General features: G+C 46.1%; 1 protein-coding gene across 3 annotated transcripts in view; it reads right to left on the bottom strand.

Moving 5' to 3' along the window:
• The window catches only part of ACHE (acetylcholinesterase (Yt blood group)), a 73,485-nt gene extending 59,461 nt beyond the window's left edge, over positions 1 to 14,024 (bottom strand). The window contains exons 1-2 of one of the 3 annotated variants that reach the window (XM_088446161.1): positions 13,891 to 14,024; positions 6,013 to 6,131 (exon numbers count right to left, since the gene is read on the bottom strand). The gene's annotated coding sequence lies outside the window, so the exon portion shown is untranslated. Of the gene's footprint in view, positions 1 to 6,012; positions 6,147 to 13,890 lie in introns of those variants that run through there. The other 2 variants (XM_088446164.1, XM_088446162.1) reach the window with 2 other exon arrangements.
• Between the last annotated feature and the right edge of the window lie 877 nt (positions 14,025 to 14,901).

Raw genomic sequence — 14,901 nt, 5'->3', positions numbered from 1 at the left:
GCGTACGACCGTGCGGCCGCTTCGACCGACTCTGAATGAGGTCCTGAATGTCGCCTACACATTTATAAGCACTACTGTCTGTGAGCACCGGGCTGTTCTACTGTCCAATTCAGATCATGCAATCGGTGCCGTATCTAATAATGCAGGGCGTCTGGTAGACCCCGTATCAAAGGGCAGCACATGCCTCACCCCAAAACAAGGTTTATTTGGGCTGTATTTGGCACAATCTTTCAGGGAGCTCTTCAAAAATATGCTGATGGCACCATACTGTATTTCCGAAGAAATCGCCAGAAATATGGATGGACGTGTAGAAGACTGAAAGGACACTGCGCAAGAGTCCTAGCTATCATCTGTGTATATGTCGGCCAGGAGTGCTGAGAGAGGGGAGAGGGTACGGGCTATCTATGCCTCCCTAGGGGCCTGGGAGTTTCCCATAGGTTCCCACAGTTTCCCATAGGTTCATACTGAACAAGAGCACCTAGCCATGACCCCTACTGTGGTCACACTACCACCAACACCTGGCCTGAGAGAAGTCTCGGCAGTGCTGGCATCGGCTACACTTTTTAGATACAACACAACACAAAAACTTCCAATGTCTGGTCCCAGGAGGATGACCAATAAGGGAGATAGGTTAGAGGGACGTTAGTGCAGGCTAGGCAATGATGAGGAAGCAGGTAGCAGTGCATTTGAATCTACAAGCAGGGAAAATAATGAAGGGAAGGATAGGGCTAAGAAGTTTTCAGACAGATAGGAGGGGGTAAGTAAGAAGTTGGTTGAGAAATGACTACATGGAGGGGTGGTAAGTGATTTTAGAGTGGTGAGAGCAGCTGGTCCAAGCAGTACTGGTAAAACTGCCTACTCTTCAAAACCACCTGGAAGATTCCCGAACTTTGCGGAATCCTCATGAACTCCTTGGGGAGTAGGTCTCCTTCTTGTGTCCTGCCCACTTCCTAGGAAAATGGTTGGGACATGACGAGGGGCACAGATATGCGATTCTCAGCCTAATGTCACAAATCGCCTCACAACTACCCCCTACAGTGGCTTCCTGCACCTCCCACCTCGTTCTCCTGGAGAGGGGAAACAAGATATGTGTAAGTATGAGTACAAGGCATGAATGGGATGAATGATAAGCAGGAGTGACAGGGGGAATAAAGTGGTAGCAGAGAGCATGAATGGGAAAGCGTACAGGTTATTATGAAACCATAGTAAATAAAGGAAAATGAGCACATGTGAGAGGGAGTGAGAGGTAAATAACAGATGTGGTTTGAAGGTGAAATGGCATAATAAACAGTGTAATAAAGCAGTAGTAAGAAGCTCGGTTTGTTGACTAGGGAGTGTCTGGACCGCAGACAATGCATTGCAGTAACTGGAACCCACAGGAGGGTGTTGTCCTTGTCCCCCTGTAGCAGTGTATTCAGGTAGAGTGTTCACTTCCTCTTCACCTCTCGCCTGACTCCCATGTAACAGTATTACATATAAATCTGCACACACACTAATCATAGATACAAACTTAGAACACTCTCTGCATAGTGTCACATTCTCTGACACTCTCACTTTTCCATCACCACCAAATATAGCTTATAGCTTCCTATTCTCATAATTATCATTGCACCACTCCCACGTGTCAGCAGCCTCTGCTACCCCAATCCCATGGGACCCCAATGAGACCACCAAACTGCTAAATCTCCATACAGTATGAAGCAAAAAACTAGGCATAAATTCCCATCCTCATTCTCACTGGGCAATGGGTGTGCGCATATTCTCTCCAACCTATCAGTGGCACTTCTGACGTTCTGCTATTGCAAAGAGGTAAAAACCTAAAGATCTTTTGCAGCCCATCTACTGTATTCTAGATGCCCTTAAGGCGAAGTGCAATGTCTCTCTGTACATCAACCACTGCAATCCCAACTTGTTGGTTTTGGGCATGCAAACCAGCTGCCCAGAACAAGGGAAACACCCAACAGCTTCACTTCATATCCACAGCAACTTATTTATCTCAATGCTGTCCCCATCGCCCCCTCAATTTTCATTTTGGTCTCCTGATTTATAGAGATACTTTCTCCTTTATGTAATCTTTCATGGCTTGAGTTCAAATAAACTAGTCTGACAAATCTTTACTCCTTAAAATGTAAGAACTCCACTCCTGCCAGAGGCTTGTCTACTAAAGCGAGTCCAATCCATTTGGCAAACTGCTCTCCCACATGCCCTAATCACTCCTGATCATTGGCGTAACCAGCCACTTGTGACACCAAGCTTTGTCATTCATTCCATATAGTTCCACAGGAATGGGTATGTCATGCTGGCTGTAGGAATGCCTCCTGTCAGAATACTGACAGTTGTATCCCCACAGGGGTCAGGTAGGTATACTTAACCTCCCCCTTCTCCCCCTAACCCTCCCTTCTTGTAGCCTAACCCTAACCCTCCCCATAAGTGCCTAAACCTAAGTCTCCCCCCTTCATGCCTAAACCTAACCCCCCCCAGTGGTGTCTAATCCTAACCCTCCACCCTAGGGGTGCCTAACCCTAACCCCCCCCAAAGCCTAACCCTAACCTCGCTACACTCCCTAACCCTCCCTCCCCGAGGCTAACGCTAAGGGCGCCCCGGACTCGCATCATTCGGCCTGGCGTCCTTCGACGTTCCGGCGTTGGCATTAAGATAGGTGTCGGTATTTCAACGCCTATCTTAAGTCCCTTGTCGGGATTCAGCATCGCGGCCACCGGTCTCATAACTACATCCCGTTCCACACGATTCCACGATGAACTGCCTGTCAGTAACCATCCCACCGCTGAGTCCCAGCCAGCCACCTGCCAATGGGACTTAAAATAAAGATAAAGCATCAGCTGCCCAAATCTCCACTCCTGACATAAAGAAAAAAGTTTCCCTTCAACCCGGGGCCAGTGCTAGGGAGTTTGGTGCCCTCTGCAAACTATAAATTTGTGCCCTTCCACAATTATGTCCTCTTGTCATGTCTCTTTACAATGTTTCATATTTTGAAATCTAACATGCGATGGGGCCCATTTATCAATAATAGCAATTGCAACGCGATCTGGGCGCGATATTAGTGCCCTTAATCGCATTCCTCCGTAATACATTCAGGGGATACTTAATATATGTGGATGTCCCCCGAAAACGGGTGTTTTCAGGGAATATGCCGCAAATATTTATATGATAAATGGGCCCCAATATGTTGTAAAATAAGTGATTTGACTCCCGTATCTGGTACTCACCTTGTTTATTGCTCCAATAAAAAGATCTTAAAAAAAGCTTATTAACAAATTGACCTTTAAAATGTTTTTTAAGTATTTCTTTAAATTAATAAGGACAGGCTGGTGTTCCTGTCAATTAGGGGAAGATCCAATTGTTTTTTAGGTGCCCAAATGGGCCACATAGTGGCTAAACCCATCTAAAGTTCTACATTGGGCGCCCAGAGTGCTGACCTATCGCTGCGAGCAGAAATGTGTGCAGCTGCGGTTATTTGTGCCCAAATTGAATTGCTCCATCGGGCGCCCAAAAGAAATAGCAGCGGCTAAAACAATTGTACAATGCACCACCCTCCCCTGCAGGCTGCAGCATCAGAATGAACTTACCTGAAAGCTGTATGTACTGTAGATTTAACCTGACTGCTGCATCGTAACTGCTGCAACAGGTCTATTACTGGGACTAATCATGATACATTCTTAGTGTTCATGACCACACTCATTCTATCACAATGAGATCATCCCCTTCAGTCCCTAAACCATTGCCCCCATAATTCCACAAGACTGGGTAGAATTAATGCAGAGCTATGTTACTCATCAGCCCGTCATAATCTATAGCTCTAGGCAAGGGCGTAACTAGACCTAGGGGGGCCCCATAGCAAAATTTTCATGGGCTCCCCTAGGTCCCTGCCCCCACCCCCCTCACCACGACTTACCTGCTCCATGGTCGCATCCTCCTTCGGGTAGGCACAGCTCCTCTCCCGGTCGGCTCCATCTCTCCTCACTGACTAACGATGGGAGGAGGCGGCCATGCCTGCTCCCAGTATCAGCCAATGAGGAGAGCCAAAGGCGGAGCCGACTGTGAGGAAGATGTGCCTGCCCTGCGCAGCACACTGCTGTAGGACGCGGCCACGGCTGGCCTGGCACCATAGGTGTAGGGGGAGGTGGTCCTGGCCCCATAGCAGCCGCACCCCCTGCACCTTCGGTAGTTACGCCAGGGGCTCTAGGCCACTTTACACCACGCCCTTTCCCTTTATAAAATGCTCCGCACCCAGCTGCGTCTGTAAACAAGAGTTGTCCCCATAATCTGCTACCTTCAACCGCCATATAGACGCTGCATTATAGCTTTCCAAGTACTCCTCCCATAGACTCCAATTCTCTCTTGTTTCTTCATTCATCCTTACAAAATAATGCAGAGACTGCACACATACGGCCTGATTCTGTATTGCGCACATCCGAACGCGTCCACTTTTCCATACGGCCGCGTGAGGTTACTTACTTCGTTATGCTAATCCATGCGTGTATGCCAAACATCCGCGCGGCTGCACGTGGAAGCCTATCCCACCCGCTGTTTTTACGCCCAGAGTCGCAATCATCGTCATTAGTATTTGGCCTGGGACTAGCGATCTCTGCGCTGGATTCACAGATGGACGCCAATGCCACCGCTGTTTGCGAGTTTGTACGCAGTGGCTGTGGAAAAATATGCAAAGGTTGCAGCCGCCGGGATACGTATCAGGGCGCCAGCTGGCAGCTTCACAAATCCGAGCGACTGCGTCTAAAGGTGCTGATCAGTTGAATATAGGGGCTTCTGGGAAACTCTATAGTTGCACAGAGTGAGACGTACCCAAAAAAAACCGGTCGTAACGTGTCTGTGTTTTCGTCACCACCCCCTGTTGCCGCCCACAAACGGTCCCTGCCTGTCAATCACTTTGCGAATACAGGACGTTCCCACTGCGGCAACATGAAACTTGACGTATGCGCTATGCTGCCCTGTTACGTGGCTTTAATCACCCATAGCCCCTCTACATGGCAAAGTCTTGTGTGGTCTCTGCTAAATTATGTAATCTGTGGATTATAATAATTATGTATATTTATAAAGGAGTGAACTTGTTTGTAACTGTCCTGTATGTCTCTCCTGTACTGTCTGTTCCTTCCACTATGTACTGGAGGTATGAGGTCAGGAAGTCAGCGGTTGAAATGCCGACCGCCAGCTTCCCGATTGTCAAATCCTGGCGTGGGATTAATGATAGGTGTCGAAATCCCGACGCCTATCATTATTCACCCACCGAAATCCCGACGCCCGGCATACCGAATAAAAGTAAGCCGGGCATCGAGAGCGGGCAGCCGCGTTTTAGGTTTAGGGGCTCCATGGGGGGACTTAGGGTTAGGCACCCCCCTGGGAGGGTCAGGCTAGGGGACTTTAGGGTTAGGCACCCCCCCGGGGGGAGTTTAGGGTTAGGCACCCCCCTGGGAGGGTTAGGGGTTCCAGGGGGGGTTTTAGGGTTAGGCACCACCAGGGGGGGACTTTAGGGTTAGGCACCCCCCTGGGAGGGTTAGAGGCTCCAGAGGGGGTTAGGGTTAGGTACCCCCGGGGGGGGGGGGAGTTTAGGGTCAGGCACCCCAGGGGGAGTTTAGGGCTAGGCACCCCCCCAGGAGGGTTTGGTTTAGGGTGCGGGGAGGGGGATTAGGTTTAGGCACCCCTGGGGGGAGGTTAGGGATAGGCACTATGGGGGAGATTAGGGTTAGGCACCCCTAAGGTAGGATTGGAGGGGGAGAAGGTTAGGGATAGTATAGTTACTTACCTTGTCGGGATCTTCACTCTTCTGTCTTCCGGCATCGGTATTACATCCGCCGGGCTCACGTCCGGCGGTATGTCATACCGATTCCTGTACTGGACCCTTGTGGCACCATAATAATAATAATAATAATAATAATAATAATAATAATATTCTGTTGCTATATATAAACACAAGATAATAATAATGTGAATAATAGTAAGAAAAACATCCAATCTAATTAATTCATCTCCACTTACCACCTCCTAGTGACAGGCTTCCCATAGTCCGACCACCTTGACAGTGAAGAACCCTGTTTTATGGGGTTGGGGACATTTTTCCTCCGCTTGCAGTGATATCCTCTGTCACATGCTTTGTTCTAGATAGGAGAAGTCTGTTACACAAGTCCTTATATTATCCTCAGCATTACCCAAAGCAGCACCCGTCACCTAAAACACAGGGGGGGCTGCCACTTTAGGGGCTAATCCAGAGGTTCCCAAACGCGGTCCTCAAGGCTCCAAAACAGTCCAGGTTTTAGAGATATCCATGGTTAAGCACAGGTGGTTAAATCAAATTAACTGAGGTACTAATTAAGTCACCTGTGCTCAACCATGGATATCTCTAAAACCTGAACTGTTGGAGAGCCTTGAGAACCGTGATTGGGAACCTCTAGGCTAATGTAATAAACTTGATAATAAAGCCTAGTCAATCACTCTGCACTAGCAAAATGCACCAATAAATGTATTGTTAGAAAAAAAGGGTATAGAAACCTATTTTGCTTCTTACTTTACAAATATCACACTGGCAAAAATAGCAAACAACAATTTAAATGTAACCCCCCTTAGAGACTCTAGGTTACCATCTCTCTTCATGTCTAGGATATACCCACCCTCAACTGCCCGTTAAGTGGCGTACCCTTATATCAGTGCCCCCACCTAAGCTTTATACATTGGAAATGTTTTATTTAGGCTTACTTGGGTAAGCCCAACCTAAGTTTTAGGTACTATTCCCTAGGTATTTTCCATCAATTAACCACAGCAGTTGATAAGTTTTAAACAGTTTTATATGATGTATTAAAGTAACTTGGTTTGACTGTCAATGGAATTCACATTACCAAACATACACATAAATTTTTAATTACAATAACATACATTCCCTTGATTGAAATATTATTACAGCATTTAACACCTTTAACACCAACAATTCATTTACATATCACATATTCTCCTTCCAAATGTACTTTGTATGTTTGGTGTTGGTACCAACATAGATCCCTTGGGATTTCAATTCTAAACTATACCGAGAAGGTTTAGTTGTGAGACATCCTCTCATACAGGGGCAGAACTATGGGAGACAATTGAGGCGCCTGCCCCGGGCGCCAGCACTGAAGGGGCACCTCCTCCATGTAATGCTGGCTGTGGGGATGCCTCCTGTCAAAATACCATCAGCGACATCCCGATGGTTGGTATCCCGACAGGGGTCGGGTAAGGATGCTTACCCTCCCCCCTTCTCCCTCTAACCCTCCCTTCTTGTAGCAGAACACTAACCCTCCCCACCCTGCACCCTAACCCTCCCCATTAGTGCCTAAACCCAAGTCTCCCCCCTTCATGGCTAAATCTAACCCTCCCCCTCTTAGTGCCTAACCCTCCCTCCTAGGGATGCCTAAGCCCGCTACGCTGCCTAAACCTATCCTCCCCACCACAGCTAACCAATAAGGGCGCCCCAGACTTACCTCATTCGGGCTGGCGACCTTCTGGTCAGGATTAAGATAGGTGTTGGTGTTTCGTAGCCTATCTTAAGTCCCGTGTCGGACTTTCAGTGCCGGGATTCAGACCAGCGGCATGCCGTCCAACGGTCTGATAATTACATCCCCCTCTGGGCCTAGAGTTAGCAGGTCTCTGCTGTAAATCAGCCACAAATCTTACAGTGCCGAAAGCACCCTGGAAGAGACACCTGATTTTACCTAGCGACTCCACCTCTATGGCATTTGCCGTGACCGTATGACAGCATGCACTGATGTTACTCAATCAGTGATTGTAAGGTTCGTGCCAAGAATGAGACCCCCACAAGACCATAATCCTACAGGAGAAACTGGACTTGGGGTAGAGGTTAGCCTTGCCCAATGTCCTGTAGAAATTCGAAGAGACTAAGGGCCGTATTCAATTAGTTTCGCACCCGCAAAACTTTTTCGCATGCCGGACTTTTCACCTGCATCCCGTGTTTTGCATGCAGAAAAGAATCGGATGTGCTCCCGCTATTCGCCGTATTCAAGTAGAGAGAATGCGAAAACGTCATCCGGCGAAACTGAAACAGGCGAAAAGTCCTGTCAAAAATTGGGAACTCCGACACCCCGTAAAAGAGGCACTCACATTGGGGATCACTATAGATGCCCCCGATTAGCCGTAATGAAGGTATTTGGGGTGTTTCAGTTGTGACAATTGGTGCCAATTAGCTCATTAACACAAGTGGTGAAAAATAGCATTAAGCTGTATTTTTATGTGAAAATAAGTACTCCCAGCAAATTTGGGGTACATGATAATGGGTGCTAGCATATTTTTAAGTTGCTAAAGTGAAGTTTTAAATCACGTTAAAAATCCAGCGGTCGCAACCACCTGCAACATCTCCCCCATACTTGGGGACCCCCCAGAAGTCTATTTTGCTAGTTTTTAAGTTTGTCCCCCAACTTTACACTTTTCACCCCCAAAATGAAAGTACTTACTGTATTTGGGGTGTTCTAATGACTTTTTAAAAAAATGTTTGGGGAACTGTCCCAAGGGTGCAGGGGGGGTTTCCCGAAGTGTTAGCAGGTCTCTCCTGAAAATCAGCCACAGATCTATCTACCGAAAGCACCCTGAAAGAGACACCTGATTTTACCTAGCGGCTCCACCTCTATGGCATTTGCCGTGAATGTAAGGTTAGTGCCAAGAAAGAGACCCCCACAAGACCATAATCCTACAGGAGAAACTGGACTTTGGGTAGAGTTTAGCCACGTTGATTCTGCCGTTTTTATTGCCATCCCTTATGTGTTTAGTTTTGTGGCTTGAGTGTGTATTTCTAGACTTACTTACAAACTCATCCATGTGTACAGTACCTTCCCCAGCCTCTTGTGTACCGGAACTTTTGGATTGTAATCCGGACTTGCCTTTTGCCTCACCCTTGTCTGCTTACCATTAACGCCATTTTACCGTACCCCAAACTGCCTGACCATGAGTTGCATGACCAGAGCCTCTGAACAGTTGAGCAATGCACTTTAATATGTAAACCTTTATTGTGGTTGTTCAGTGCCTGTTGCCAGTTCTTACTGTGTATCTGCCATTGGGATTCAGACTGTATCTCTGAGTATTATTGCTCATAAAATGATTTGTGGCAACAGGCTGCAAAGGGCACCATTGAAGTCACCGCTTTGTACACTAGAACAAGCAGAAAATACCGTACATGTGTGTTTTACACTGACAGCCTAGGACTTTTCACAGGATCTGGTTGCAGATATGCAGACAATCTGTGCACTTGTGTAGAAAGCAGATGTTAGTTTGGGATAAGACCACAGTAAATAAATTCTGGAAATTGCAGCACACAAAGAGCGCACCTGCTCTCATGCAATGTACAGTGCTCATGTTATAAATCTGCTTTGTTTGCCTAGTTAGTTATGCAATAACAAGAACGACCCACAAACCACATATTTGTATATTCAAGTAAGCTGTTAAGATTCACCGAGTAATCCCCCCTCCTGCGTCTCTTAACTAGTGGATAGCCAGTATTCAATTATTTAAAAGCACAGCATAGTAGAAACTAATTTTGCTTAATTCAAAAGCTGCAGGGAGTTACACCATTGATTTCAATGGGCCTATTCTTTTCAGTGGGGTTTCTATGAGTAGCTTAATCACGTAGATTGGAGGTCATACTCTGGCGGAGATTCTGCACCTAGCAGGGGCTGGTGCCGGTCCGAGGGTGCTACTCATGTTTGTAACGGTGAACGCTCAAAGAGGGCATCCCAGTCCTTACAGACGCATGGCTGTACACCAGGGTAAGGGCTGATACTAGCATCAACATAAAGTTGCCGACACAACTACGGCAAAAGACACTAATGCAGATGCAGCAGCATATAACTCAGATCTGTACTTTTTCAAACTCCCCCTCCCCACTCCCAAACAAATTCACCTACATCAGGGGCTATGATTGGGCCCTAAAGATGCACGAAACAGAAGAGAAGCAGAGATAATCTTCTTTAGTGTGTTTCTTTATCTACATGTGCAACTATATTTATACTGTATATATTTATTTATAGCTATATGTCAGCCAATGCGCACAGAGTTGAAGCACATTGAAACAATGTACCTCATTGTTACAATTTATGAAAGAAGTACCAATGTACTACAGTACGGCTAAACCCACATTCATTTAGCTGCTCCTAACCAATCAGGTCAGCTTTCCCCACGGTCTGTCCAATCAGAGCTAAGCCTCTACGTGTCGGGGCTACATCTAGGAGGAGCCTAATGTTGCCCATGTGTTTTTTTCCCCCTGTGGAGTCTCCTCACACCAGGATTGGTGAGCAAATAAAGCATGTTTATATTTACCTCTAGAAGGTTCATAGTAGCTACATTCACACTAAGGGCCGTATTCAATTAGACGCGAAAAGCCGTTTTCCGCGAAAAAGTGACGTAATTTCACCAGGCGGAAACTTTTTGCCGTATTTAAATCCAAATAGTTTTCGCGTACACGATAACGCAATGCAATGTAATAGTCGAAAAAGATTCGCCTATGAATAGGTGATGAAAAAAAGGGCAGAATTGCGGTTTTGGGGTGCAAACGTCGGGAAACCACTCAGCACCCTTGGGGCAAACCCCCAAAGCATACCAGCGTAAACAAAAAACTAAAAAAAGAGGAACACCCCAAAAAATGACTTTGAAAATGGGGGCAAAAAAGTGCAAAGTGGGGGTACAAACTTGTAAACTAGCAAAATAGACTTTTGGGGGGTCTGTAAGTATGGGGAGGTGTTTTTTTGATTGCAGGTGCTTGCTGAAGGTGTGTTTTTTACAACTTCACTTTTGCGATTTTAAACCATGCTTGCAGCCATTTTCACGTACCCCTAATTTGACAGGGATACAAATTTTCCTAAAAAGAACTACTTTATAATGTTATTCTTCACCACGTGTGCAAAGACACTAATTAGAGCCAATTGACAGCACTTAAGTACCCCAAAAGCTTCAGTAGGGCTATTCGGGGGACATCTATATTGATCCCCAATGTTAGTGCATCTTTTGGGGGGTGTCAGGCTGATTTCCCCATTTTTTACAGCACTTTTCGCCTGTTTGAGTTTTGCCGGGACGCGTTTTTGCGTCCTTTGGAATTGAATATGACGAATAGCGGGAGCGCACCCGATAAGTTTCCGCAGCCAAAACACACAATGTAGGCGAAAAGTACAGCAGGCGAAACCTTTCCGACTTTTCACGGCTAATTGAATACGGCCCTATATAGTAAAGTGCACATTAACATGAAAGGGAAAGACAAAGACAACAACTGAATAACATTACTGGACGTTTAGTGCTTCCTGGGATTCAAGTCCAGTACTCCCACACATATACACGTGGCCGGATTAGGATCTAGAGCACTATGACCTAGAGTTTCCCAGCTTTTGGTGGTATAGCTCTGGCTACCTGGGCCTAATAGCGATAGCATGGTGGCAAGTAACAGCCACTTGCCATGCAGCTGTCCACAATTATTCTCACATTGGAACCTTGGTCCCAACTCCCCAGCCCCAACAGTCCTTGAAAAAGCTCACCACGCTAACCCTGACATGCTCTATTATTCCCACGCTCCCTGTCTGGTCAACTCGTTTAGAGATGAGCTGAGCCGGGCTGAGCAGAAGGCCCCCCTGAACTCTGAAGCGGCTGAGATAGACAAATGGGAAGGGTCACGGTAACTGAGTGGGGACAGGCTTGTAGGACTGTGTTCAACCCCTTACTGGACTTTGTGCTTCAGTCCCAATATCTTGTCGAAATTTGAACAGACCAAATCATCTAGCGTTGAGGTGCCGCAGAACATATCCGCAGTATGGTGGGCCCGATTCAGATATGGACGCAATACAAATATTTACGCAGTTGAACGATTATTGGCCAACTGCACATGTGACACAGTTGCACTGCGCACGCACCAGGATACCTCAGCGATGCCGTTCTCAGTGGGGATTTCTTTGCAAAGTGATTGACATTTATGGGCCGTTTAGGGGAGGTTACGGAGAGTGGCGGCAAAAAGGCAGGCGTGACGCAGTTGATTTGGGGGCGTATCTCAGCGTACGGGGTTGCAACTGTGACTGCATCATGCTCAGGAGAAAGCGGCATCATTTAGACTCTGTTCTGTATAATTCACATATAGGGGTCAATTCAGAATTGCGTATAAGTCGATGGTAAATGACCTATATTGCATGCACAGAGAAAAATATAGATATTTGCCCATAATCAGATTGTACGCATTTATGGGGCTGCAACGCCCTAATCAATATGCTTTCATAGCGGTTACCATTATCCGCGCACACGTGCTATAGCCCTATCCTAGGTGCGCGAGGTCCGTCTGTAAACAGGTGCTTCTCCGCCTGTGCACAACTCAGTGTAGCCCAGAAATGTTGAAGCCAGAGATACTCCATATTGGCTCCTTTGGTGAGGCTTCAATCCCCAACTAAGATGGCCGCCGTTTGTACTTCTGCACATGGGCGGCGCCATCTTGTCTCTGTGTTAGAGTACCACAGTGGAACACGGACGTGTTGCCACTCGCATCCTGCACCGATACCCGCACACAGTCACCGACTGGTCACCTGTATACCCCGCTCCATGCTCTATTACTCTAAGAGGGGTATTCAATATGAAAGGTTAACTTCCCTGGCGAAGTTAATGTTTCATATCGGAGTTTTTAGCTGCGTTAAAGTATGGTGCGCGCTCCCGCTTATCCCCGTATTCAAAATAAACTTAACGAAAACGGGAAACTCCGAAGTTGGATTTGCGTAAAGTTACGAATTTTTCCTTAAAATAATTGTAAGACCCCCCCTAAAGTTGTAAAAACATGGGGGAACACTATGGGTGCCCCCGTTTTAGCCTTTAATTGAAAGTCGGGGCTTTAAATAGCCGCAGCAGGTGCTTTTTTCCCGACATTGAAGAAGTGATGCAGAAGAGCACTTAGGTTATTTTTTTCGTTTTTTTAAGTGGTCCCATCAAATTTGGGGTACATGAAAATGGGTACTAGCATATTTTTAAGTCCCTAAAGTCACTTTTTAAAAATTCTGCATTTGTGCACCTGCCGCTATAATTCTATTCTAGAAAACACCTGCCGCTAATAATCTATTCTAGAATACACCTGCCGCTAATAATCTATTCTAGAATACACCTGCCGCTAATAATCTATGCTAGAATACACCTGCCGCTAATAATCTATGCTAGAATACACCTGCCGCTAATAATCTATTCTAGAATACACCTGCCGCTAATAATCTATTCTAGAATACACCTGCCGCTAATAGCCTATTCTACAAAACACCTGCCGCATACATGCAGAATAGCCCTGAACCTATTTCCCTATTGTTATACAATTTTTTCCCATTTTTTTTTGCACCCCAATTTTTAAATTAATTTTTTGGGGTGTCCCTATTTTTTTTTTAAACTTTTTTTGACAGTTCTTTTTTAAATGTCATTCTCAGGGGTGCAGGCTATTTTTTTTAAGCCTGCACCCCTAAACCCCAATTCTGCACTTTTTTTCGACACCTATTCAATGGTGAAAAGTTATCACCGTTTCTTATCAAAGACTTTACAAAACTGCGATAAGTCTTTGAAATTGAATACGGTGTAAAACTAAAACAAGTGATATTAATGCAAAACCGTTAAAAAGTGCGATATTAACGCAAAAAACGATGTTATCGCACCCATATTGAATACCCCTATAAGACTAGGTGCAAATGCCCCATTACCACTCAGTCATGCCCCTACAGCTGCTTGTGGAGATGCAACTGTATTGCGTTTGAGTGCGAAAAACCGCACATGATCCAAATGAGTTGCAGGCAGAACTTCCCTATCCCCATAGTGCCCCAGTCTTTGCTCTTTAAAGTGTGCAGCTTTCCCATCAGCCTTTGCAGCAGCAAAGAGTTCACATCTCACCTGAAATTATACCATGAGCACTGAAGTCCCCACTGCTTGCAAGTTCTGGCCCTGGCTTCTCCACCAGCACCCACTCTGCACAGCCCCCCATATGTGAGGAGGTCCAGCAGTGCAAAATCTCATCCACCCCTTTCCTGCACTCTCACTTTATTACACTACACAAGTTTCTGTAACTTTTCTGGCCAATCACAAACTTTTGGACTGTCCCAATAAAGTAACCTACATTAACTGGGGGAGTTCCTATTACCCTTCATGTCAGCAAGGATTCTCTGTAGAGAGTTACAGTTCTCAAGGAAGATGAATAATTACGAGCTATATTTACCCGGGAAATAATTTAAACAAACAGTGAAGAAAGTGACCATTAGGGAGGAGGAAAATGAGACAGAAGGCCGACTTACACCCGACCACCCCTCTCCCTGGGAGGCCAGTGAGCTGGCCCAGCTGCAAGCGTCACTTTGTCAGAGATAGCAGAACATGCGATTGTGTGACAACAACAGGGAAATAATGAGTACAGCGTGTGCAGGACCTGATTACAGATGCAGCCTATGTAGCCGTGGAAGAGATCTGTTTACATCTGTCATCATACATGATTTCATTAAAAGTTACTTTTTTGCAGTGTGACGTCGCGTGGAACTAGCTGAGAAGACAGTTATATTATTTTATTTATTAACAGTTATTTATATAGCGCAGACATAGGGGCTGATCTGAGGCTTTCGCAGGCCAGATGGAAAAGTAGCCGCGGATGTAGTATGTCCGACTCCGAAGGCCTGACCCAGAGGTGGACGCAGAGGCGGACGCAGCGGCGATGTCAGACAGAGCCGTAACTAGACTTTTTGGTGCCCTGTGCCAGAAAGAGCATTGACGTCCCCCTCATTTTTCAAAGGGACATAATGCACCCAAAAAAGGGCCATGGCTTCATGGGGAAGGGCCAGGGAAGAGATAGGAGAGGCCAGGAGATGCTGGGGATTAAATATGAGGAAGCTACAAGCAAGAATGATAATAAACAGAAAT

Source organism: Taudactylus pleione, unplaced genomic scaffold (assembly GCF_031769625.1).
Source record: "Taudactylus pleione unplaced genomic scaffold, aTauple2 ptg000393l, whole genome shotgun sequence".
NCBI classification, from domain to species: Eukaryota; Metazoa; Chordata; class Amphibia; order Anura; family Myobatrachidae; genus Taudactylus; species Taudactylus pleione.
Note: the sequence above shows the minus strand (reverse complement) of the source record. Positions and strands in the feature narration are given on the sequence as shown.